This window comes from Aquarana catesbeiana, linkage group LG08, assembly GCF_042186555.1.
Source record: "Aquarana catesbeiana isolate 2022-GZ linkage group LG08, ASM4218655v1, whole genome shotgun sequence".
NCBI lineage: Eukaryota > Metazoa > Chordata > Amphibia > Anura > Ranidae > Aquarana > Aquarana catesbeiana.
In genome coordinates, this window is record NC_133331.1 from 290805974 (window position 1) to 290830593 (window position 24620).

General features: G+C 43.7%; 1 protein-coding gene across 2 annotated transcripts in view; it reads right to left on the minus strand.

The window, feature by feature from the left end:
- The window catches only part of LOC141104765 (uncharacterized), a 60039-nt gene that overhangs the window by 19402 nt on the left and 16017 nt on the right, over nt 1-24620 (minus strand). The window contains exons 3-4 of one of the 2 annotated variants that reach the window (XM_073594482.1): nt 19667-19729; nt 786-841 (exon numbers count right to left, since the gene is read on the minus strand). The gene's annotated coding sequence lies outside the window, so the exon portion shown is untranslated. The remainder of the gene's footprint in view (nt 1-785; nt 842-19666; nt 19730-24620) is intronic. The other variant, XM_073594483.1, reaches the window with a different exon arrangement.

Genomic DNA, 24620 nt, shown 5'->3' on the forward strand with positions numbered 1-24620 from the left:
TCTTTTAGACCCCCCATCCCTCCATAAAGAGTACCTGTCACCACCTATTACTGTCACAAGGGATGTTTACATTGCTTGTGACAGCAATAAAAGTAAAAAAAAAAAAAATTTAAACACAATTTATAAAGTACAAAAATAAATAAATTAAATAAAAAAAAAAAAAAAAATTTTTTAAAGTGCCCCTGTCCCCGCGAGCTCGCGCAGCGAAGAAAACGCATACGGAAGTCGCGCCCGCATATGTAAACGGTGTTCAAACCACACATGTGAGGTATCGCCGCGATCGTCAGAGCGAGAGCAATAATTCTAGCCCTAGACCTCCTCTGCAGCTCAAACCTGGTAACCGTAAAATTTTTTTAAAGCGTCGCCTATGGAAATTCAAAGGTACCGTAGTTCGTCGCCATTCCACGAGTGCGTGCAATTATAAAGGGTGACATGTTTGGTATCTATTTACTCGGCGTAACATCATCTTTCACATTATACAAAAAAATTGGGGTAACTTTACTGTTTGGATTTTTTAAAATTCATGAAAGTGTCACTTCTCCAAAAATTTGCGTTTAAAACACCGCTGCACAAATACCGTGTGATAAAAAATATTGCAACAATCGTCATTTTATTCTCTAGATTCTCTGCTAAAAAAATATATATATATAATGTTTGGGGGTTCTAAGTAATTTTCTAGCAAAAAATATGGATTTTAACTTGTAAACACCAAATTTCAAAAATAGGCTTAGTCATGAAAGGGATAATGAAATCCTACAACATGACTGGCAGTCCGCAAATCTTACCTTGTTCTTTCAGAAACGCTATTGTTTGTCTTCCAGCTGAGCGAGAATGGACATTTCTGTCAAAATCAAAAATGTTAAAGTGGTGTTAAACCCGAAAGAAAACATTTATTATATTGCAGCTTACCAATTCGTAGATGTCATTTGCATTCATCTTCTTTTTTTTTAGGCTTTTTTTCCCTATATTTTGACCTTGTGATCCAGCCAGTAAGTCTGTTGCTTTTTAGCACAACAGGCTGAAAAATGTATCAGTTAGCGCATTCAAACAAGCCATTTACCACTGACAGGGGTGTTTACAATGATCAACTTTTATTTATATATATGTAAAATCTTTATCCCAAAAGATAAAAGAAGTTTGCTGTAACTACTTGTGTAACTGCAGCGTGAGCTGGGGTTTGGTTTCAGTTTTGTTTGTGTATCTAAATCTGCTAGTACATCTAACACTCCCCTCCCCCCCCCCCCAGACTGACAATACTGCTGTCCAAACGTGCCCCCTGTGCTCCTTCATCCAGAGAGGAGGCACTCTAATACAAAAGATGTGTTACTGATCAGATCACCAGGGGAAACAGAGAGAAAAGCCTAAGAAAAGAAAACGGATGCAGCCACCACATCTAATGATTGCTAAACTGCAATATATTACATGTTTGGTTTTGGGTTTAACCACTTCCCTACCGCCCATAGTCATATGACGTCCTGGGATTCCCGGGCGTCTAGGGGGCGCGCGTGCGCCCGCCGCGTTCCTCGGGACCCGGTGCGTGTGCCCGGCGGCCGCGATGTCCGCCGGGCACCCGCGATTGCCCGTTAACCGTGCCGGCATGTGGATCTGTGTGTGTAAACACACAGATCCACGTCCTGTCAGCTCTGAGGAGAGCGATCGTGTGTTCCCAGAACGGAGGAACACCGATCGGTCTCCTCCCCTAGTGCGTCCCCTCCCCCTTCAGTTAGTAATCACTCCCTAGGAAACACATTTAACCCCTCCCCGCCCCCTAGTGGTTAACCCCTTCACTGCCTGTCACATTTACACAGTAATCAATGCATTGATCGCTGTATAAATGTGATTGGTCCCAAAAATGTGTCAAAAGTGTCCGATGTGTCCGCCATAATGTCGCAGTCACCAAAAAAAAAATCGCGATCGCCACTAAAAAAAATAACATTTTTTTTTTTTTTTTTTTTAAAATGCCATAAATCTATTCCGTATTTTGTAGACGCTATAACTTTTGCGCAAACCAATCAATATACGCTTATTGCGATTTTTTTAAACAAAAATATGTACAAGAATACGTATCGGCCAAAACTGAGGAAAAAATGTGTTTTAAAAAAAAAAAAATTGGGATATTTATTATAGCAAAAAGTAAAAAATATTGTGTTTTTTTTTCAAAATTGTCGCTCTTCTTTTGTTTATAGCGCAAAAAATAAAAACCGCAGAGGCGATCAAATACCACCAAAAAAAAAGCTCTATTTGTGGTGAAAAAAGGATGTCAATTTTTTTTTGGGTACAACGTCGCACGACCGCGCAATTGACGTTTAAAGTGCGACAGCGCCGAAAACTAAAAATTGGCCTGGGAAGGAAGGGGGTGAAATTGCCCTGTATTGAACCGGTTAATACTGCTTTAATGTTAGAAAGGAGAAAACCTTTCCTGAAGTGGTTCTAAAGGCAGAAGGTTTTTTTTTTTAATCTGAATGTATTCTATGCATTTAGATAAAAAGCCTTCTGTGTGCAGGAGCCCCCCCCCCTCAGCCCCCCTAATACTTACCATCCCATCTCGATCCAGCGATTTTGCATGAGAGACTTGGCTGTCTGGGACTCCCCTCCTTTATTGGCTGAGATGGCAGTGAAGCGTCATCGGCTCCCGCTTCTGTCAATCAAAGTCAGTGAGCCAATGAGGAGAGAGAGAGGGGGGGGGGGGAGAGCCCGGGGGCCACAGCTCCATGTCTGAATGAACACAGGAAGCTGTGGCTCGGCTCGGGTGCCCCTATAGCTAGCTGCTTGCTGTGGGGTCACTCAACAGGAGGAACTTCTTTTGGGGGCGACAGGCGTCCTACGGTTTTGTTTGCTTGATTTTACCGCGATTCATCGGGCAAAATTGCGCCGTGATTGGGGTGCCATTGAGGAGTAATGGAGGACTTCTGCTGACAACCCCCCCCCTCCCCCCCGCACAGCCATTCACTGGGAAGATCAGCGTGCTGCTGCCTCTCCTCCCCCCAGCTCTTATGCAGCTGAGAACAGAGGGAAAAGGTGATTACTTATAAAAAAAGGAGAAAAAAAAAAAACTATTTATATTTTTTTTTTTATATACATAAACAAATGTTTTGCCTTTCATTTCTATTTTAAACTGAATGGGTTGTTTTACAAGTTGATCATTTACAGTACAATCACTTTAAATTACCAGCAGCAAAACGACCACAAATTCATAAAAGAAAAAAAAAAAACTGAGCATTTGCTTCTGAAAGCAAACTTATGGTGTTCCAAATTTCTAACTGCCATCCACATATGCAGAACTTGACTGTATGTTACTGTAAGTGTCCGCACCTACTCAGCATGTATTAGCTGAACCAGGAGAAAAAACATCAGCTTGCCGAATGCAATCTGCTGTAAATCAGTTATAGGGGAGGGGATGGGTGGGTACTTAGTTTAGAGCAGGACTTCCTGTCCCACTTCCTCCTTCCTGCTCTTGGTCGCCTAGGCGACTGCTCCTCTCCCCCTAGGCAGCCCCTCCCTCTCAGCAATCTTCTGGGACACGTGACAGGTCCCAGAAGATTGCCTGGCCACTAGCAGAGCGCAGCGCGACTCGCACACGCGCAGTGCGCGCCCGGCCGTGAAGCCGAAAGCTGTCACGGGCCGGGTGCCCACAGTGACTATGACGGCGCCGGTGGAGAAGAGGGGGAGAGGAGCGAGGCCACGGGCGGCCGTATCGCTGGACTGTGAAACAGGTGAGTGTCTCTTTATTAAAAGTCAGCAGCTACACTTTTTGTAGCTGCTGACTTTTTATAAACTAAAAAAAACGCGTGGAACTCCGCTTTCAGACTCTTTGATTCCAGGGTGACAATGCCCATACACAAAGAAATCTGATTGTTGGAAAAAGAATTACCTTCTTTTCACCTATACTGCCCATACACTCAGTGTGCTTCACAAAATTCCAAAGAATATGTAAATTTGTCATACCCTAGACAATGTCAAATGTGACGAAACGCATCGGGTGACGCTTGTGTCCGTGATGTCATTGCGTGTTCGCTCCAGGGCTTTCATTTTACTGTCTTTAAGATGATTGTTTTCACACAGCGCTGTTTTCCATTTGGATTGTTGTAAATGTTTAGTACAATTTAAATAAAAGATTTTATTAATGGCTGGTATTCCTTTACATATATCCATGAGGCGGGAGCTTGATCTGTGAGTGCAGTGACCTCCGATCTGGATCTGGAGCAGTGGGAGACCTGCAACATCTATTATTGTGCGACTGAGCCTCATTGGAAAGATGGAGATCTTTCAACAACTTTGTTGACTTAATACCCATGGTAGTATCCACTATTTCTGGTAAGCGTGCTGGCTACACTTTGTGATGGTGGATCACAGACTGATTGTTCAGCCTTTAGATATATCATTTTTCACTTATATTGTCGTGGGACTTATTCCTTACATTAGTTGTCAGAACTTTTTTTACCAGGTCACTGATTTCGTGCTATTGTTATTTTCAGGACTATCTTGATGCACCAATCTGTGGAAGTGCATTTATTTCACTTTCTCTATAGACGCATTTAATTTTTCTTCACATTATTCTATGTATTAAATTCAGAGCATATACTGTACTTTTGATTGATATTGTTATATTATTTTGGATGTTTACTCACTTTCATTCTAGAGCTGCACTATAATGTATGTATTTGATTGTGCACTATTTTATGTCTAGTGAAGTGCCAGCAGCTACATCTATCCTCTAAGCGCAGTTTCTTCTTCTATCTTTTTATGTAAATGTCTTCACTTTATGTTACTATTATTATTTTTTTACAATTTTAAATTTTACAAAATAAACATTTTATACAGGGTCCTAAAGAGACACAGCACAGAAGATGTTTGCTTTCAGACTTGCTCTCTCTAACTGAATCTTCACAGGGCACCAGGGCACAGGCAGGGGGAGAGAGGGTGATCAGACATTCATGTTCTGACTCATTCAGTTGTTTGTGTATATTGTAGTTTGGGTAATAGAGCTCAGTAACCAACACGAAAAGCAAAGGAATTAAAAGGGAACTGTAATACTATAATGGTTTAATTTTAATTATGTCAAAGTTTTTATATTTTTTTTTTAATGGAAGCTTTATTTCTTTCATTTACAAAGAGGCATATAACAACAACCCAGATTTTCCTGAGCACTATGGGTCATCCAAAGAAAGAGTACAGCAGTAGTTATTTCCATTCAGGAACTGCTGACTCTCAACAAAACTTTTGAGTTATAGTGCCTTGAAAAAGTATTCATACCCCTTGCAAATTTTCCACATTTTGTCATGTTACAACCAAAAACGTAAATGTATTTTATTGGGATTTTATATGATCGACCAACACAAAGTAGCACATAATTGTGAAGAAGAAGGAAAATGATAAATGGTTTTCAAAAATGTTTACAAATAAATAGATGAAAAGTGTGGCGTGCATTTGTATTCAGCCCCCTTTACACTGATATCCCCTAACTAAAATCTAGTGGAACCAATTGCCTTCAGAAGTCACCTAATTAGTAAATAGAGTCCACCTGTGTGTAATTTAATCCCAGTATAAATACAGCTGTTCTGTGAAGCCCTTAGAAGTTTGTTAGAGAACCTTAGTTAACAAACAGCATCAAAAAGGCCATAGAAACACACCAGACAGGTCAGAGATAAAGTTGTGGAGAAGTTTAAAGCAGGGTTAGGTTATAAAAAATCTCCCAAGCTTTGACCATCTCAAGGAGCTCTGTTCACTACATCATCGGAAAATGGAAAGAGTATGGCACAACTGCAAACCTACCAAGACATGGCCGTCCACCTAAACTGACAGGCCGGGCAAGGAGAGCATTCATCAGAGAAGCAGCCAAGAGGCCCATGGTAAATCTGGAGGATCTACAGAGATCCACAGCTCAGGTGGGAGAATCTGTCCACAGGACAACTATTATGCCGCGTACACACGGTCGGACTTTCCGGCATACTTGGTCCGGCGGACCAGAGTGTGCCGGACAATCCGCCCGTGTGTGGGCGCCGGCGGACTTTTTCCCAAAAGCCCGCCGGACCTAGATTTGAAAAAAGTTTTAAATCTTTCCGCCGGACTCAGTTTCGGGCGGAAAGTCCGCTCGTGTGTGTGCTGGTCCAACGGAAAGCCCGCTCGTGTGTATGCTGGTCCGACGGACCAGATACGACACGAGGGCAGGGTATTGCATCTCGCGCTCGCTGCAAAAGGAAAAACAAATTTTCCTATTGCGGCGAGCGCGGGGCATACCAGGCCCTTAGGTCTGGTATGGATTATAAAGGGGAACCCCCCTACGCCGAAAAAACGGCGTGGGGTCCCCCCTAAAATCCATACCAGACCCCAATCCGAGCACGCAGCCTGGCCGGTCAGGAAAGGGGGTGGGGACGAGCGAGCGCCCCCCCCCCCCTCCTGAACCGTACCAGGCCGCATGCCCTCAACATGGGGGTGGGTGCTTTGGGGGAGGGGGGCGCCCTGCGGGGCCCCCCCACCCCAAAGCACCTTGTCCCCATGTTGATGAGGACAAGGGCCTCTTCCCGACAACCCTGGCCGTTGGTTGTCGGGGTCTGCGGGCAGGGGCTTATCGGAATCTGGGAGCCCCCTTAATAAGGGGGCCCCCAGATCCCGGCCCCCCACCCTATGTGAATGAGTATGGGGTACATGGTACCCCTACCCATTCACCTAGGGAAAAAGTGTAAGTAATAAAACACACTACACAGGTTTTAAAAATATTTTATTAAACAGCTCCGGGGGGGGGGATCTTCCTCCGGCTTCGGGGGTCTTCTTCCGGCTTCGGGGGTCCCTCCGCTTCATCTTCTCCCGACGTCCGGTTGGTTCTTCTCCGCTCTCTTCTCCCGGTGTTCCAGTTCTTCGGCCGGCTCCTCTGCTGTCTTCAGGTAGCTCTCTTGCCAGCAGAGGTCCGGACTTCTGGGCCTCTGGGCTTTTGGGCTTCTTCTCTTCTCTTCTCCAGATGTTGACACGACGCTCTCTCCGGCTGGACTGCTCTCCGAGGGCTGCGTTGTGACTTATATAGGCGGAGACCCCGCCCCCTTTTGATGTCACAGTCCCAGCATACTCATTCACATAGGGTGGGGGGCCGGGATCTGGGGGCCCCCTAATTAAGGGGGCTCCCAGATTCCGATAAGCCCCCGCCCGCAGACCCCGACAACCAACGGCCAGGGTTGTCGGGAGGAGGCCCTTGTCCTCATCAACATGGGGACAAGGTGCTTTGGGGTGGGGGGGCCCCGCAGGGCGCCCCCTCCCCCAAAGCACCCACCCCCATGTTGAGGGCATGCGGCCTGGTACGGTTCAGGAGGGGGGGGCGCTCGCTCGTCCCCACCCCCTTTCCTGACCGGCCAGGCTGCGTGCTCGGATTGGGGTCTGGTATGGATTTTAGGGGGAACCCCACGCCGTTTTTTCGGCGTAGGGGGGTTCCCCTTTATAATCCATACCAGACCTAAGGGCCTGGTATGCCCCGCGACGGGGCTTGCAAGGTGTCAATCTCGCCGATAAAAGCGGCAAGATTGACATCCTTTTCTAGTCCCGTCGCACCTGAGTCACGTTCAAAATGAACGGACTTGTCCGTGTGTGGGCAAGTCCGTTCATTCTGAAAGTCCGCCGGAACTCCGGCGAAAGTCCGTCGGAAAGACGGGCGGACTTAGCCCGCCGGAAAGTCCGGGCGTGTGTGGGCAAGTCCGTCCGTTTTAAAGTCCGGCGCACCTGGCGGACAAAGTCCGTCGGAAAGTGTGCCGGACCAAGTAGGATAGAAAGTCCGACCGTGTGTACGCGGCATAAGTCACGCACTCCACAAATATGGCCTTTATGGAAGACTGGCAAGAAGAAAGCCATTGTTGAAAGAAAGCCATAAGAAGTCCTGTTTGCAGTTTGTGAGAAGCCATGTGGGGGACACAGCAAACATGTGGAAGAAGGCCCTCTGGTCAGATGAGACCAAAATTTAACTTTTTAGCCCAAAAGCAAAACACTGTGTGTGGTGGAAAATTAACACTGCACATCACCCTGAACACACTATACCCTCCGTGAAACATGGTGATGGTAGCATCATGTGGTGGGGATGCTTTTCTTCAGCAGGGACAGGGAAGCTGGTCAGCGATGATGGGAAGATGGATGGAGCCAAATACAGGGCAATCATAAAAGAAAACCTGTTAGAGGCTGCAAAAGACTTGAGACTGGGGCGGAGGTTCACCTTCTAGCAGGACAACGACCCTAAACATACAGCCAGAGCTACAATAGAATGGTTTAGATCAAAGCATATTCATGTGTTAGAATGACCCAATCAAAGTCCAGACCTAAATCTAGTTGAGAATCTGTGGCGAGCCTTGAAAATTGCTGTTCACAGACGCTCTCCATCCAATCTGACAGAGCTTGAGCTATTTTGCAAAGAAGAAGAATGGGCAAAAATGTCCCTCTCTAGATGTGCAGAGCTGGTAGAGACATCCCCAACAAGACTTGCAGCTGTAATTGCAGTGAAAGGCGGTTCTACAAAGTATTGACTCCGGGGGGCGCCATACAAATACACACCACACTTTTCACATATTTATTTGTAAAAAATGTTGAAAACCATTAAATTTTTTTTCCTTCAACTTCACAATTATGTGCCACTTTTTGTTGATCTATCACATTAAAAAATCAAATACCTTTATGTTTTTGGTTGTAACATGACAAATTTTGGAAAATTTCAAGGGGTATGAATACTTTTTCAAGGCACTCTATATAGGAGGGAGAAGAGAGAAGGGGAAGGAGTCGCTGCTCTTCTGTTGTGTGTGTACATTTAAGCCATAGCTACAAAGCTTTGTAAACTGTAGGCTTTTTCAAGAGTTAAAATTAAGCTGGTTCAACAGGTATCAGTTGAATTTTCGGTCTCTATGAATGGGCTACCTGTTTGTACACAAGTCGATCTATCGATCAGCCTGTCAGGTTTTTCCCAAATGATCAGTGCCACCAGCTATAGCCCGCAACACTGATAATTTTATTATGTTGGCAGGGAAAGCTCCCTGCCAGCAGAATGCAATAGCTCAGCAGAAGTGATTACCTCATCCCCATGATATGTGTGGATGGAGGAAACAGTTCATTATTTTTCGTTCGACAAAAAAAAAAAAAAATGAATTGTGTATGGTCTGCCTAAGCATGCAGAGGAAAATGTGCATATGAGCCTGAAGATCCACCTGTTAGACTGGAAATACACATATAAAATATTCACTTGCAATAGTTCATATTAATCTGACTAAAAAAGTAAAATAAAATATTCGATTTTTTTTAGCTTTGGACATAATAAAAAAGAAAATACAAAAACATGATAAAATCCCTTTAAAGTGATTGTAAATCCAAATTTTTTTCAATACCTACCTGCTCTGTGCAAGGGTTTTGCAGCCACAATCCTTCTCTTCTCGGGTTACCCACATCTCCCCTCCCCCCCCCCCACCAGACCGAGTGCCTATCATAGCAAGCCGCTTGCTATGGGGGGCACTCTGGTTGCATGCTAGCTCCTATGCTGTCTCTGAGCCAATGAGGAGGGAGAGAGCCACTGCTCTCATGCACAACTCTGGATCGAGATCGGGCTCAGATAAGTATAAGGGGGTGTGACAGGAGTGACTTTGGGTGGGAGGTTTGTGGAATTCAGCTTACCTTGGAGAGCTCTGGAAACTCCGTGTCCAGCTCCCCTGGCCCCTCTTATGTGTAAATCACCCTGCGTCCATTAGGGGCCCAGGGTAACTGAAAACCCCACTATGATCTGTGCTATTTAGACACACTGTACAGCCACACTGGAATGTTGTATTCCAATGTTCTATTATGTCTGTCTGCCTTGGATATTATGGGATGTGTATGTAGATTCGCTGTGAGATTGGTGGGGGGCGAATTCCTCCAACAGGTCTCCTTGCTGATAAGACTGTTTACTGATGAGAAATTTGAATACACCTGACCTGTGTGTCTATTGTGATTGGACAGTATACCCCGCCCTGAATCCAAGGGTTGGGGGGGTGTCTCTGAGTTGTATATCTGTTGTAACATGTGTTTGAATAAAGGAGTTTTGATGTTGATGTTCACCCTACACTGAGTTACGGCTGGTGACTGGGTGGGCTAAAGGGTCTTGGATAGTGCTAGTTCTGGACAAAGTTCATCACAACTGGTGGCATCAAAGGGGGGTTCTGGGGAGCTGCACTCAGAAGGCAAAGAATGAGTTAAGGTAAAAAAAACCTTAGCCTTTAAAGCCATTTTAAGACATATTTCAGAATTCCATACTGACACGGGAAGATCCAATCTTTTTTGCAAAATCCAGTTGTAGCTTTAAAACTTTTAACTGCTCGTCTCTCTCTTTAGCAGTTGGAGTAAGCCAAGGAGCATAGGCGTGCGCACAGGGTGTGCCGGGTGTGCCCAGGCACACCCTAATCACCCCGTGCACATTAGTGTTATCGCTCTGTGTAGCAGCAGAAATAGGGGAAAGATCTCCCTCTTACCGGCTCTGCCATAAGAGAAGTGTTTATGCTCTTCTCTTTCACTGTGCCGGCAGGGAGATCAATGTGCCAGGGTCATATATATGTAGACACCTGCACACGCATGTGTGTTTGAGCTTAAGGGTGCACACCCTAATGCAATAGGCTGCGCACACCTATGCCAAGGAGTGAAGTCTTAGCCGATCTAAGTGCAAAAGAAAGAGAACAGATTAAAAAAAAATATATAATAGGGATGGGTTCTATAGACAGAGCCATGCCAAGGGCAGGTGGCTCCGGAGGCAGCGATTTTGCCAACTTTACTTCCACTCCAGTGCTGGCAGCTGCATACATCATAACAACCAATAATGATGTGAGGCCCGGGGGCTAAAATTACACAGGGCTGAACATGCATTAAGAACATAATGGGGGGGGGTTTACTAAAACTGGAACACACAGAATCTGGTGCAGCTGTGCATGGTAGCCAATCAGCATCTAACTTCAGCTTGTTCAATTAAGTTTTGACAATAAGAGCCCATTCACACAGGGGCAACTTTGGATCCGACTTCAAGTCGCCCCAAGTCGCCCCTAGTCGCCTCAAGTCGCGCTACACGAAAAAAATCAATGTAAGTGAATGGATCTGTCTTAATGCACACTACTCATAGGTGTGCGCAGCCTAATGCATTAGGGTGTGCACCCTTAAGCTCAAACACACATGCATGTGTATGTATCTACATATATATGACCCCGGCACATTGATCTCCCTGCTGGCACAGTGAAAGAGAAAAGGATAAACACTTCTCTTATGGCAGAGCTGGTAAGAGGGAGATCTTTCCCATGTTCCTGTTGCTACACAGAACGATAACACTAATGCGCATGGGGGGGATTAGGGTGTGCCTGGGCACACCCGGCACACCCTGTGCGCACGCCTATGACACTACTGCAGTCGCTCCGACTTCAGAAAAGGTTCCTGTACTACTTCAATCCGACTTGAAGGCAACTTGTACCCATTGATTTCAATGGAAGTTGCCTCCAAGTCTGATCACTGTTCATACTGAGGCAACTTTACAGGAAGCAGACAGGAAACAGAAAGTAATTTCCTCCACTAAACAGCCAGCCCCCTCCTTCTCACACACAGCTGATAAGCTCTGATTGGCCACTTGTAAAGTTCCCTGTCCTGGAGGCGACTTCAAGTTGTGTTGTAAGTTGCCCCAAGTCGTGCTGTGATTCATACTCAAGTCGTGTCCAAGTTGCCTCCCAAAGTCGTGCTGGAAGTCGTGTTGCCCCTGTGTGAATGGGCTCTTAGCCTAAGCCCCCGTTCACATTGGCGCGATTTGACATGTCAAATCGCATGCCAAATTACAGCCTATTGTCGGCAATGGCACCGTCCCAATCGGCGGCGCCGCACTGATTTCCAAAAGTTTCTGGGGTTGTGTATGCGTTATGCAAATTTGACCACTAACCATTACAGTTTCCCTTTAAAAGAGATAAATCGGAGTCTTTTTGCCTTTCTCTGTCAATCTTCTTCTTCATCCACTCAGTCCTGCTCTGAGGCCAGTTAACCTCCCTGGCGGTATTCCCGAGTGTGGCTCGGGGTTAAAATTCAGTACCATTAGCGGTAACCCCGAGCCACACTCGGGATCGCATTGCAGGATCCTGGGGCGGCGTTACTTACCTTGTCCCCGGGATCCTGCGATGTCCCCCGCAGTGTCCGTGGGCTCCGTCCTCCTCCGAAGCCTCTCCGTGCCAGGCTCCGTTCCCTGCGAGCGGCGCGACGCACGGGGGCGGAGCCTGGCGGCAAATTCAAAAAACTGTCAAAATCATAACACATACAGTACTGTAATCTTACAGATTACAGTACTGTATGAAATGATTTCACATCCCTTTTGTCCCCAGTGCTCTGGCCCATGTCCTGCATGCAGTTTTACATGATATACACTGTTCTTTCTGCCTGGAAACTGGAGATTGTCCATAGCAACCAAAAAGTGTCCCTTTACGTCAAAAGTGGCTTTAGACCAGCTAGAAAACAGCGATATTAAATTAGAACACTTGCAGAATTGAGCGATAGTGAATTGTGGGGAAATTTATTTTATTACTATTTTTTAAAATTTTTTTTAATTATTTATTTTTATTTATTATATTATAATTTATGTTTTTGTGTTTCAAACTTTATCATACCCGGGATATCTACTAGACTCTGGTTTGGACAGATTTAAGTGTGTTATTGTTAAGATTTACAGACCTACAATATAAAACGCCAAATTTCCATGCAAAATAATTGTACCGCTTTCAGCACCTAAAATCCGAAATAATCATACCGCCAGGGAGGTTAAGGTGGCTGCTTCCAGCAACGCACATGGAGGCATGTTGGGTGACCATATGGGGGAGATTTATTAAGACTGGAAAGTGCAAAATCTGGTGCAGCTGTGCAAAGAAACCAATCAGCTTCCAGGTTTTAGCCCTCGTTCACACTGAACGCAGGTTTGAAATCGTGCGAGTTCAGCTGAACTCGCACAATTTAAAACCTGCATTTCAGTGCGAGGTTTCAGTTTGGGGGTGATTTGAAAGACACACAAGGCCTGCCCCTGACTAGTGCCACTGGCCAGCACTGACCACACCCTGCCCTGGCCACAGCCCCCCCCCGTGAGTAAAATATGAAAACGTGCACACAACCTGTGACCTGTCCTTACCTAATGTGCAACAGTGCTTGCCGTACCAAATAAATAATAAAGTGTCTTCATTTAGAGAAAAATAAAATATGAGTCATATTTTATTCACTACATTAAGACACTTTATTAATTATTTATTTTATACAATCTCATCACTGTCATTTTTGTTTGGTAACTGTTGCCTGTGCCTGTCTGTGGCCATCACATAGATAACAGCCGAAGTGACCAGTGGTTTTCTTAGGATTTTGGACCATCTTATATATTATTTTAATAATTTTCATTTCCATGAATTATGTATTTCCTCATATATATTTACTCACTATTTACTGATATATCATTTGGTCACATTAAGTGAGAGTTTATTTTATCATTGAAAAATGAATAACGATGGTGGATAAATATATTAAATGTTCAATGATAAAATAAACTCTCACTAACGTGACCAAATGATATATCAGTAAATAGTGAGTAAATATATATGAGGAAATACACAATTCATGGAAATGAAAATTATTGTAATAATATATAAGATGGTCCAAAATCCTAAGAAAACCACTGGTCACTTCGGCTGTTATCTATGTGATGGCCACAGACAGGCACAGGCAACAGTTACCAAACGAAAATGACAGTGATGAGATTGTACAAAATCATTGTATACAATCTCTGTCTTGCTATATCCTGTATCCTGTCCACCTCCTGTATCCTGTCCACCTCCTGTATCCTGTCTGCAGTCTCTGACAATCTCTTGTATCATGTCCGCAATCTCTGACGATCTCTTGTATCATGCCTGCAGTCTCTGACCATCTCTTGTACCCTGTCTACAGTCTCTGACCATCTCTTATATAATGTCCGCAATCTCTGACGGTATCTTGTATCATGCCTGCAGTCTCGGACCATCTCTTGTATCATGTCCGCAATCTCTGACCATCTCTTGTATCATGTCTGCAGTCTCTGACCATCTCTTGTATCATGTCTGCAGTCTATGGTCATCTCTTGTATCATGTCTGCAGTCTATGGTCATCTCTTGTATCATGTCTGCAGTCTCTGACCAACTCCTGTATCCTGTCTGCAGACTCTGACAATCTCTTATATCATGTCCGCAATCTCTGACGATATCTTCTATCATGCCTGCAGTCTCTGATCATCTCCTGCATCATGTCTGCAGTCTCTGACAATCTCTTGTATCATGTCCGCAATCTCTGACGATCTCTTGTATCATGCCTGCAGTCTCTGACCATCTCTTGTACCCTGTCTACAGTCTCTGACCATCTCTTATATAATGTCCGCAATCTCTGACGGTATCTTGTATCATGCCTGCAGTCTCGGACCATCTCTTGTATCATGTCCGCAATCTCTGACCATCTCTTGTATCATGTCTGCAGTCTCTGACCATCTCTTGTATCATGTCTGCAGTCTATGGTCATCTCTTGTATCATGTCTGCAGTCTATGGTCATCTCTTGTATCATGTCTGCAGTCTCTGACCAACTCCTGTATCATGTCTGCAGACTCTGACAATCTCTTATATCATGTCCGCAATCTCTGACGATATCTTCTATCATGCCTGCAGTCTCTGACCATCTCTTGTATCATGTCTGTAGTCTCTGATCATCTCCTGCATCATGTCTGCAGTCTCTGACAATCTCTTGTACCCTGTCTACAGTCTCTGACCATCTCTTATATAATGTCCGCAATCTCTGACGGTATCTTGTATCATGGCTGCAGTCTCTGACCATCTCTTGTATCATTTCTGCAGTCTCCGACAATCTCCTGTATCATGTCTGCAGTCTCTGACCATGTCTTGTATCATGTCTGCAGTCTCTGACCATCTCTTGTATCATGTCCGCAATCTCTGACGATCTCTTGTATCATGCCTGCAGTCTCTGACCATCTCTTGTACCCTGTCTACAGTCTCTGACCATCTCTTATATAATGTCCGCAATCTCTGACGGTATCTTGTATCATGCCTGCAGTCTCGGACCATCTCTTGTATCATGTCCGCAATCTCTGACCATCTCTTGTATCATGTCTGCAGTCTCTGACCATCTCTTGTACCCTGTCTACAGTCTCTGACCATCTCTTATATAATGTCCGCAATCTCTGACGGTATCTTGTATCATGCCTGCAGTCTCGGACCATCTCTTGTATCATGTCCGCAATCTCTGACCATCTCCTGTATCATGTCTGCAGTCTATGGTCATCTCTTGTATCATGTCTGCAGTCTCTGACCAACTCCTGTATCATGTCTGCAGACTCTGACAATCTCTTATATCATGTCCGCAATCTCTGACGATATCTTCTATCATGCCTGCAGTCTCTGACCATCTCTTGTATCATGTCTGTAGTCTCTGATCATCTCCTGCATCATGTCTGCAGTCTCTGACAATCTCTTGTACCCTGTCTACAGTCTCTGACCATCTCTTATATAATGTCCGCAATCTCTGACGGTATCTTGTATCATGGCTGCAGTCTCTGACCATCTCTTGTATCATTTCTGCAGTCTCCGACAATCTCTTGTATCATGTCTGCAGTCTCTGACCATGTCTTGTATCATGTCTGCAGTCTCTGACCATGTCTTGTATCATGTCTGCAGTCTCTGACCATCTCTTGTATCATGTCTGCAGTCTCTGACCATCTCTTGTATCATGTCTGCAATCTCTGACCATCTCTTGTCTTTTATCGTGTCTGCAGTCTGTGAGGGGGAGTCTGGAGAGGAAGCAAGAGTGGGAGCACCCCCAGGATGGGAATTCCAGGAGGAGTCAGATGTGTGTGGACCTTGGACAGGAGATTGTAGGATAACACCAGAGCCACCAACCTGGATCCGTCTGACTGAGCCCTGCAAAGTGTACCTGAGAGGAGGTCAGTGACAGCGCCACCAGGCTACTCTGAGGTCACTGATGTAAGGGGGGGGGGGGGTCACTAATGTAAGGGGGGAGTGAATACAATATTTTAAGGGGGCATTGATATAAAGGTCCCTCCTTGTATTAGCAGAGCCCCCCCCCTTACATCACAGTTCCCTCTTAAATCATGGTCTACAGTATTCCCCTTTATGTCAGAGTTCCCTTGCACTGTAAGGGGGAATCCTGCAGACTCTGTAAGGGGGAACTCTGTGCTGGCTTGGTTATATTAATCTGACCTTCATGTAAAGGGAGAAATATGGTTTTTGACTTTTGTTTAAACTAAACACATTACTAATCGCACTAGCTACACGTTTACAGTTAAAATACTGATATTTACACTGATTAGCACTGAAAACAGCAATTTCAGGTACTTTTTAGCAGTGTCAGTAAAAAATGTGTCTGTCAGTTACTTTCATTTTTTTTTGCCAGGAAAAAATTGGAGCCATTTGTAAATTTTGGCGTCCTGCCAGTAAATTTCACTTCGGGGGGGTTGGCAACACTGGTGTCGTCCAGGCTGCACCACAAACATGTCTGCCTTTATATAGCAAAATTACACGAGGGATGGGGAGATCAGTAGTTTACAGAAGGAAGAAAACATGCTTCTAGCTCAGAGGAAGTGACAAGGACACTTCATTTTTGGCAGGATCAACGGGTATTTTCTGTACTTGCTGAAAATGTTTTAAGCCTGGAAAAAAAAATGAAAGCTATTGCAGCCACCACATCTATGGACTGGTATACTGCAATATATTACACTTTTGTTCTTGTGTTAAAGCGTTTGTTACCCCAACATTTCATATTCCTGATATGTGCCTGCTGTACTATGTACTTGTAAAAGAAAGTATCCTGTTCTGTTGTATTGCTTCCTTTGTGTCAAATACCTGGTGTTCCTGTCTGTCTCTCTGCTTTCTTATTAAAAACTGACCACACTAGGCAGGAGAACACATTGTGGTCAGTTCTCATATATGTCAAATGAGGGTGAAGGTGCACATTAACCACTTAAGGACCGAGCCTCTTTTTGCGATTTGTTGTTTACAAGTTAAAAACATTTTTTTTTTGCTAGAAAATTACTTAGGACCCAACATGTCATGCTTCAAAATTGCGCCCGCTCGTGGAATGGAGACAAACTTTTACCCTTAAAAATCTCCATAGGCGACGTTTAAAAAATTCTACAGGTTGCATGTTTTCAGTTACAGAGGAGGACTAGGGCTAGAATTATTGCTCTCACTCTACTGATGGCGGCGATACCTCACATGTGTGGTTTGAACACCATTTTCATATGCGGGCGCTACTCATGTATGCGTTCGCTTCTGCGCGCGAGCTCGGTGGGACGGGACGCGTTTTTTTTTTTTCTTATTTATTTTACCTTTTATTTTTTATTTTTACACTGTTCTTTCCAAAAAAAAACTGTGTCACTTTTATTCCTATTACAAGGAATGTAAACATCCCATGTAATAGAAAAAAAGCATGACCTCTTAAATATGAGATATGGGGGTCAAAAAGACCTCAGATCTCATATTTACACTAAAATGCAATTTAAAAAAAAAAAAAGTCATTTAAAAAAAAAAAAAAAAAAAAGTCATTAAAAAAAAAAAAAAAAAAAAAAGGCCCTTTAAGAGCTATGGGTGGAAGTGATGTTTTGACGTGGCTTCCGCCCTGCAATGGTATGGAGACGGGTGGGGGCCTCATCTTCCCCTCACTCATCTCCACACCCAGGCAAGAAAGAGCATCCGATCGTCTCCACTGCTGACAACGGCTCTGGTAAGTGGCGGAGGGCACCGGAGCGCGGCGGGAGGGGGGGCCCTCTCCCGCTGCCAATAAAAACGATCTTGTGGTGAATCCGCCGCAGAGACCACTATTATCGGAAAGCGGACCGCCGGCCGAAGAAGAGGATACCAGGGTTATGGCAGCTAGCTGCTTCCATAACAAGGATATTCCTCTTCAAAGTTAGGACGTATATCGGCGTGCGGCGGTCCGGAAGTGGTTAAGAACTTGTTTTTTGTTTATTTGGATTTATGAATAATTATTATGGACAAATTGTTTGTGAACAATATTTTTGAAAGTAGATCATTTTTAGATATATTGTTATACAGTGTTATTTATATAACCTTCTTGTTTTAGGTATTATAACACATAAAGTGTCACTAAACCCACATCATAAAAAACTCTCAATAAATGGTGTATTTACATGCTCAGTCAGTGAGTATGAAGAGCATGTAATACACCATTTATTGAAAGTTTTCTGTATTCTGCAAAAAACCTGGTTGATCCCGCTGCTCTCTATCTCCACCTTCTGTCCATGTCCCCAGTTTAGCTAGGGATTTTGCAGCTGTGGTGGCAACTCTGCACATGCTCAGTTTTCAGTGAGTTTCCATGCTGAGCATTTCCTCCCTATCACATATGAGCAGCCCATGTGACTATAGAGCCACACATGTGGGTGTATACACAGTAGTAAATGGCAGCCCACTCCCTTCCTCCTCCTCTATGCCCACTAACCATCTAAACACAATAGGGGCGGGATATTACATGTAGATTAATGGAGGCTTCACCTCTCTCTTATTCTAAGACACAGGCTGGAGAGAGTGACACAGCCTATGACTGGCAGAAATCTGCCCACACCGTGTTATTTCCACAAAATAATAAAGATGTAAATTTAAATATACATTTGTATGCCAATTTAAAACAGTTTATTGATATTATTTATTTATTTATACTTTGTATTCCAAAGGGTATTTTATTTATTTTGAACATGTGACCAGCAGCAGAGGGCTAGATGCTCCTCCTGCTTATGTTTCCCTGCTGACAGGCTTGGAAAGAGCTAGGTCATGTGACAGCTGTATATTGATTAGGAAAAAGGCATTTTGATTTTTTTTTTATATATATATATAATTACAGTACCATCATCCATACACAGAAATAGAAGGGACGATGTAAATTAAACAGTTTGTGTTTAGTATCACTTTAATATTTAAATTTCGGTCACACACATAATTGTCGTGCAAATTCTTACCTTTACTGCATATAAACTGAATTGAGTTGTAATACCTCCCAACATTTTGAGATGGGAATGAGGGACGCCTACTAGCAAATGTATGTAGGCATAGGACACGCCCCCCCCCCTGCCACACCCCCTTAAAGGAGAATTAACAACAACAAAAAAAAAGGTTAAGTCCACAAGGGACTTTTTTATATTGGCTTCTAAAATTTACAAATGCAGCAATTTATCATTTGGATGAAAGGTTTAGCGCTGGGAAACACTTTTTGAAAGATAAAAAGTGCATTTTATATACAGCTATATATAGATCAGACCAAAATGAGGGACAAATGAGGTGGAATGAGGGACAGAGGGACTTTGCTCCAAATCAGGGACAGTTGGGAGCTATGAGTTGTTCATGTAGACTCGCACTACAGAATGGTTGACAAAACTAAATGACATTGTACATTTATTATACAGTTGGAGTATAAGGTGTATTTGTAAATTTTATACATTTATTATACAGTTGGAGTATAAGGTGTATTTGTAAATTTTATACTTTAGTAAAGTCTTCCTGGTCCTACGACATACAAATTCTGAAGAAATCGATTTCCTATCAATATTATTGAATATCTAAACTGCCAAGTTGTGGTTGTATATTTTTTTGTGTTACTGGCACATTTTTTACACTTCCTTACCTCTCCTATAGCAATCAGATCTTTTTGGCACTTTTCAAACCATACAAGCGCGGGTTCCAAATCCTTAAAAAAGACAATAAGGTAGAGAGATGAAGACAATTATAAAAAAGGAAAATACAGTGTACTTTCAATGAGCATTTGATTTGAGTCCAGGGCCGTTTTTAAGGAAGGGCAAAAGGGGCAGCTGCCCTGGGCCCTGTCATTGTTGTGAGGCCCAAAGCAGCTGCCTCATACTTGCCAACTATCCTGGTTTAAACTCCCTCATCCCTTGAGGTTTTAGTCCTGTGCTGTGTCCTGATATCTCAGTGTGAAGTGTTGCTACTAATGCTGCCCAGCTCTGCCCTATTGTTGTGTACAGATGACTCACCTGCAGACCCTGTGTTTACATGTAAATTACCAGCATTCATATGTAAATAGGGGCGACCGGTGGGATTGATATGTATATCATGCCCCCCTGTGGTCATAACCACAGTAATCTCTAGCAACCAATCAACAGGCAGAAATCATGTGCTGTAACCTCTAGCAACTAATCAGTGAGCCGTAATGTGTGCTGTAACCTCTAGCAACCAGTCAGTAAGCGGTACCGATACACTGTAACCTCTGGCAACCAATCACAATTGCTGCCTGATCTGATTCAGTAAACTGATTTTGAGTCTAGTTGCTATTTATTGTATGTCTCAGAGCAGGTGGAGAATGAAACTGCATGGAGGGGGCCCAAGGAAAGTTTTTGCCCAGGGTCCAATCAATATTAAAGATGGCCCTGTTTGAGTCATTATTGCATTGTTTTTCTTGTGAATAGGGATGAGCTCAGGCGTGTTCGGACATGAGTCCATGCCTGCCTGAGCTATTCTGCTAGGAAGCTGCCAAAGCCGACAGCCAATCAGAGACAGCTGAGGCATTCTTCACGCCGCAGTCGCACGTATTACAAAGGGCGTGTATACATGGAGCTGCAAGGCAGGGAATGCCTCTGCCGCCTCTGATTGGCTGTTGTCTTTGACAGGACAGGATAACCAGGTGGATCAGGTACAGTGCCTTGCAAAAGTATTCACCCCCCTGGCATTTTTCGTGTTTTGTTGCCTCACAACCTGGAATTAACATGGATTGTTTGAGGATTTGCATCATTTAATTTACAGAACATGCCCACAACTTTGAAGATGCTGTTTTTTTTTTTATTGTGAAGCAAACAACAAATAGGACAAAATAACAGAAAAAGTCAATGTGCATAACTATTCACCCCCCCCCTAAAGTCAATACTTTGTAGAGCCACCTTTTGCGGCCATCACAGTTTCAAGTCGCTTTGGATAAGTCTCTATGAGCTTGCCTAATCTTACCACTGGGATTTTTGCCCCATTCCTCCTTGCAAAACTGCTCTAGCTCCTTCAAGTTGGATGGTTTGCGCTTGTAAACAGCAATCTTTAAGTCTGACCACAGATTTTCTATGGGATTGAGGTCTGGGCTTTGACTAGGCCATTCCAACACATTTACATGTTTCCCCTTAAACCACTCAAGTGTTGCTTTAGCAGTGTGTTTGGGGGTCATTGTACTGCTGGAAGGTGAACCTCTGTCCTAGTCTCAAATCACACACAGAGTGGTACAGGTTTTGCGCAAGAATATCCCTGTATTTAGCATCATCCATCTTTCCCTCAACCTTGACCAGTTTCCCAGTCCCGACCGCTGAAAAACATCCCCACAGCATGATGCTGCCACCACCATATGGTCACTGTGGGGATGGTGTTCATTGGGTGATGTAATGTGTTGGGTTTGCGCCAGACATAGCGTTTTCTTTGATGGCCAAAAAGTTCAATTTTAGTCTCATCAGACCAGAGCACCTTCCTCCATACATTTCGGGAGTCTCTCACATGCCTTTTCGCAAACTCAAAACGTGCCATTTTGTTTTTTGCTGGAAGTAATGTCTTTCTTCTGGCCACTCTGCCATAAAGCCCAACTCTATGGAGCGTACGGCATATAGTCGTCCTATGTAGATACTCCAGTCTCTGCTGTGGAACTCTGCAGCTCCTCCAGGGTTACCTTAGGTCTATGTGCTGCCTCCCTGATTAATGCCCTCCTTGCCCAGTCCGTGAGTTTTGGTGTGCGGCCGTCTCTTGGCAGGTCTGCTGTTTTGCCAAGTTCTTTCCATTTGGTTATGATAGATTTGATGGTGCTCCTAGGGATCATCAAAGATTTGGATAATTTTTTTATAACCTAACCCTGACTTGTACTTCTCAACAACATTGTCCCTTACTTGTTTGGAGCGTTCCTTGGTCTTCATGGCAGTGTTTGGTTAGTGGTGCCTCTTGATTAGGTGTTGCAGCCTCTGGGGCCTTTCAAAAGGTGTGTCTATGTAATGACAGATCATGTGACACTTAGATTGCACATAGATGGACATCATTTCACTAATTATGTGACTTCTGAAGGTAACTGGTTGCACCAGAGCTTTTTATGGGCCAATTATCAGTTTGTTATTTCTGAAAAATTGTTTTATGTATATATTTTTCTAATTTTACTTCACCAACTTAGACTATTGTGTTCTGATCCATCACATATAATTCAGATTAAAAAAACATTGGACTATAGGCTGTAATGTAACAAAATAGGTAAAAAGCCAAGGGGGGTGAATACTTTTGCAAGGCACTGTAAGTATCCCCCTTGACTAAACTAGCATAAAACCCTTGCTGTGCAAGGACAGCCCCACTGCGAGGGAGAATTTCCAGATTTCCTAGAATTGGGCTTTAACCCTTTTCCTGCCAAAACTTTTTTTCCCTCCGTTTTTTTTTTGCGTTAAATTGCGCATGGTAGACCTGAAGGTTATTTAGAGTTGACCTTTACTTCCCACAGGTACTGCAATTACACCCTGAAGTCTGCTTCGACTTCTACTTATAGTTTTGAAAGTTATTGGGCATTCCCTCTAGCATATCCCTTCACAAGTGTGAAGGCACATATACCACCACCTAGCTGGGGAGATGCAGTCTGCATAGGTCTCTGCTATTCCAAACTCATAGACCAATGAGATGAAAAGAGAAACACAAATGGGAAAAAGCGCTGTACCATAGCAGAGCCATGAAAGCAATCTTGAATGGGTAAAAAAAAAGTCCTATTTATTAACCACTTCAGCCCCAGGAAGATTTGGCTGCTCAATGAGCATTTTTTGCGATACGGCACTGCGTCGCTTTAACTGACAATTGCGCGGTCGTGCGACGCTGTACCCAAACAAAATTGACGTCATTTTTTTCCCCACAAATATAGCTTTCTTTTGGTGGTATTTGATCATTTCTGTGGTTTTTATTTTTTGCACTATAAACAAAAAAAGAGCGACAATTTTGAAAAAAAACACAATATTTTGTGCTTTTTGCTATAATAAATATCCCCAATTTTTTTTTTAAAAAAGCTAATTTTTTTTCTCAGTTTAGGCTGATATGTATTCTTCTACATATTTTTGGTAATAAAAAAATCGCAATAAGCGTATATTGATTGGTTTGCGCAAAAGTTATAGCATCTACAAAATAGGGGGATAGATTTATGGCATTTTTATTATTATTATGTTTTTTTACTAGTAATGGTGGCGATGTGCGATTTTATCGAGACTGCGACATTATAGCGGACACATTTTTGGGACGATTGACAATTATACAGCGATCAGTGCCATAAAAATACACTGATTACTGTATAAATGTCACTGGCAGGAAAAGCGTTAACACTAGGGGGGGCGATCAAGGGGTTAACTGTGTTCCCTAGTGTGTGTTCTAACTGTAGGGGGAGGGGACTGACTATAGGAAATGACAGATTGTGGTTCCAAGCTATTAGGAACTCATGATCTGCATCTCCTCTCCTCACAGAACAGGGATTTGTGTGTTTACACATACACACACACACACGTCCCTGTTCTGCCTCTTGTGCCCGCGATCGCGTATGGCCACTTTCTCCACCCTGGAAATCGCTCAATTGATGTCCTCCTTACAGTTCACTGAATGTTACAATAAAGCCAATTTAACCAACTCGCTGGGCAAAATCAAGCTTTCTTTCTTCTAAACCCAAGCCTCGAACTAAACAACCCCCCGGTCCCGGCCCCTTACCATGTGATCAGCTGTCAGCCAATGACAGCTGGTCACATGATGTAAACAAAAGCTCGGTGATCGGTTTCGTTTTCTCCTCACGCTGACAGCGTGAGGAGGAAAAAAAAGCCGATCACCGGCTCATGTCAAAGGGACATTGGTCCCGAAGAGGAAGGAGGCACAGATGCCTCATCTGTGCCTCCAAGTGCCATCTACCAGTGCCCACAGTGCCCGCAAGTGCCACCTAATAAAGCCCACAAGTGTCACCTATTAAAGCCCACAAGTGCCACCTATCAATGCCCAAAAGTGCCACCTATCAATGCCCACAAGTGCCACTTATTAGTGCCACCTAGCAGTGCTGCCATCAGTCAGTGCCCAACACTGCCACCCATCAGTGCCCATAACCGCCACCCATCAGTGCCCATCACTGCCACCTATCGGTGCCCATCAGTGCCGCCTCATCGACGTACATAAACGAAGGAGAAAAATTAACTGTTTGCAAAAATTGATAACAAAATATAAAAAAAAATATAATTTTTAAAAAAAAATTCTGTCTTTTTAAATTTTTTTTAACAAAAAATAAAAACCGTAGAGGTGATCAAATACCATCAAAAGAAAGCTCTATTTGTGGAAAAAAAATGATAAAAATTTCATTTGGGTACCGTGTTGTATGACCGCGCAATTGTCATTCAAAGTGCGACAGCACTAAAAGCTGAAAATTGGTCTGGACAGGAGGGGGGTTTAAGTGCCCAGTAAGCAAGTGGTTAAAAAAAATTTAAATCGCCGTAATTACCTTTTATTTTTCTATTCTTCTTTGCACTTCCTGGTTCTCCTCCCGTTGGAGTAGGCGTGTTTCTAGGCCTCTCCCAGACTCCGCACAGTCTCCTGGGAGCTAGTCTCAGGCT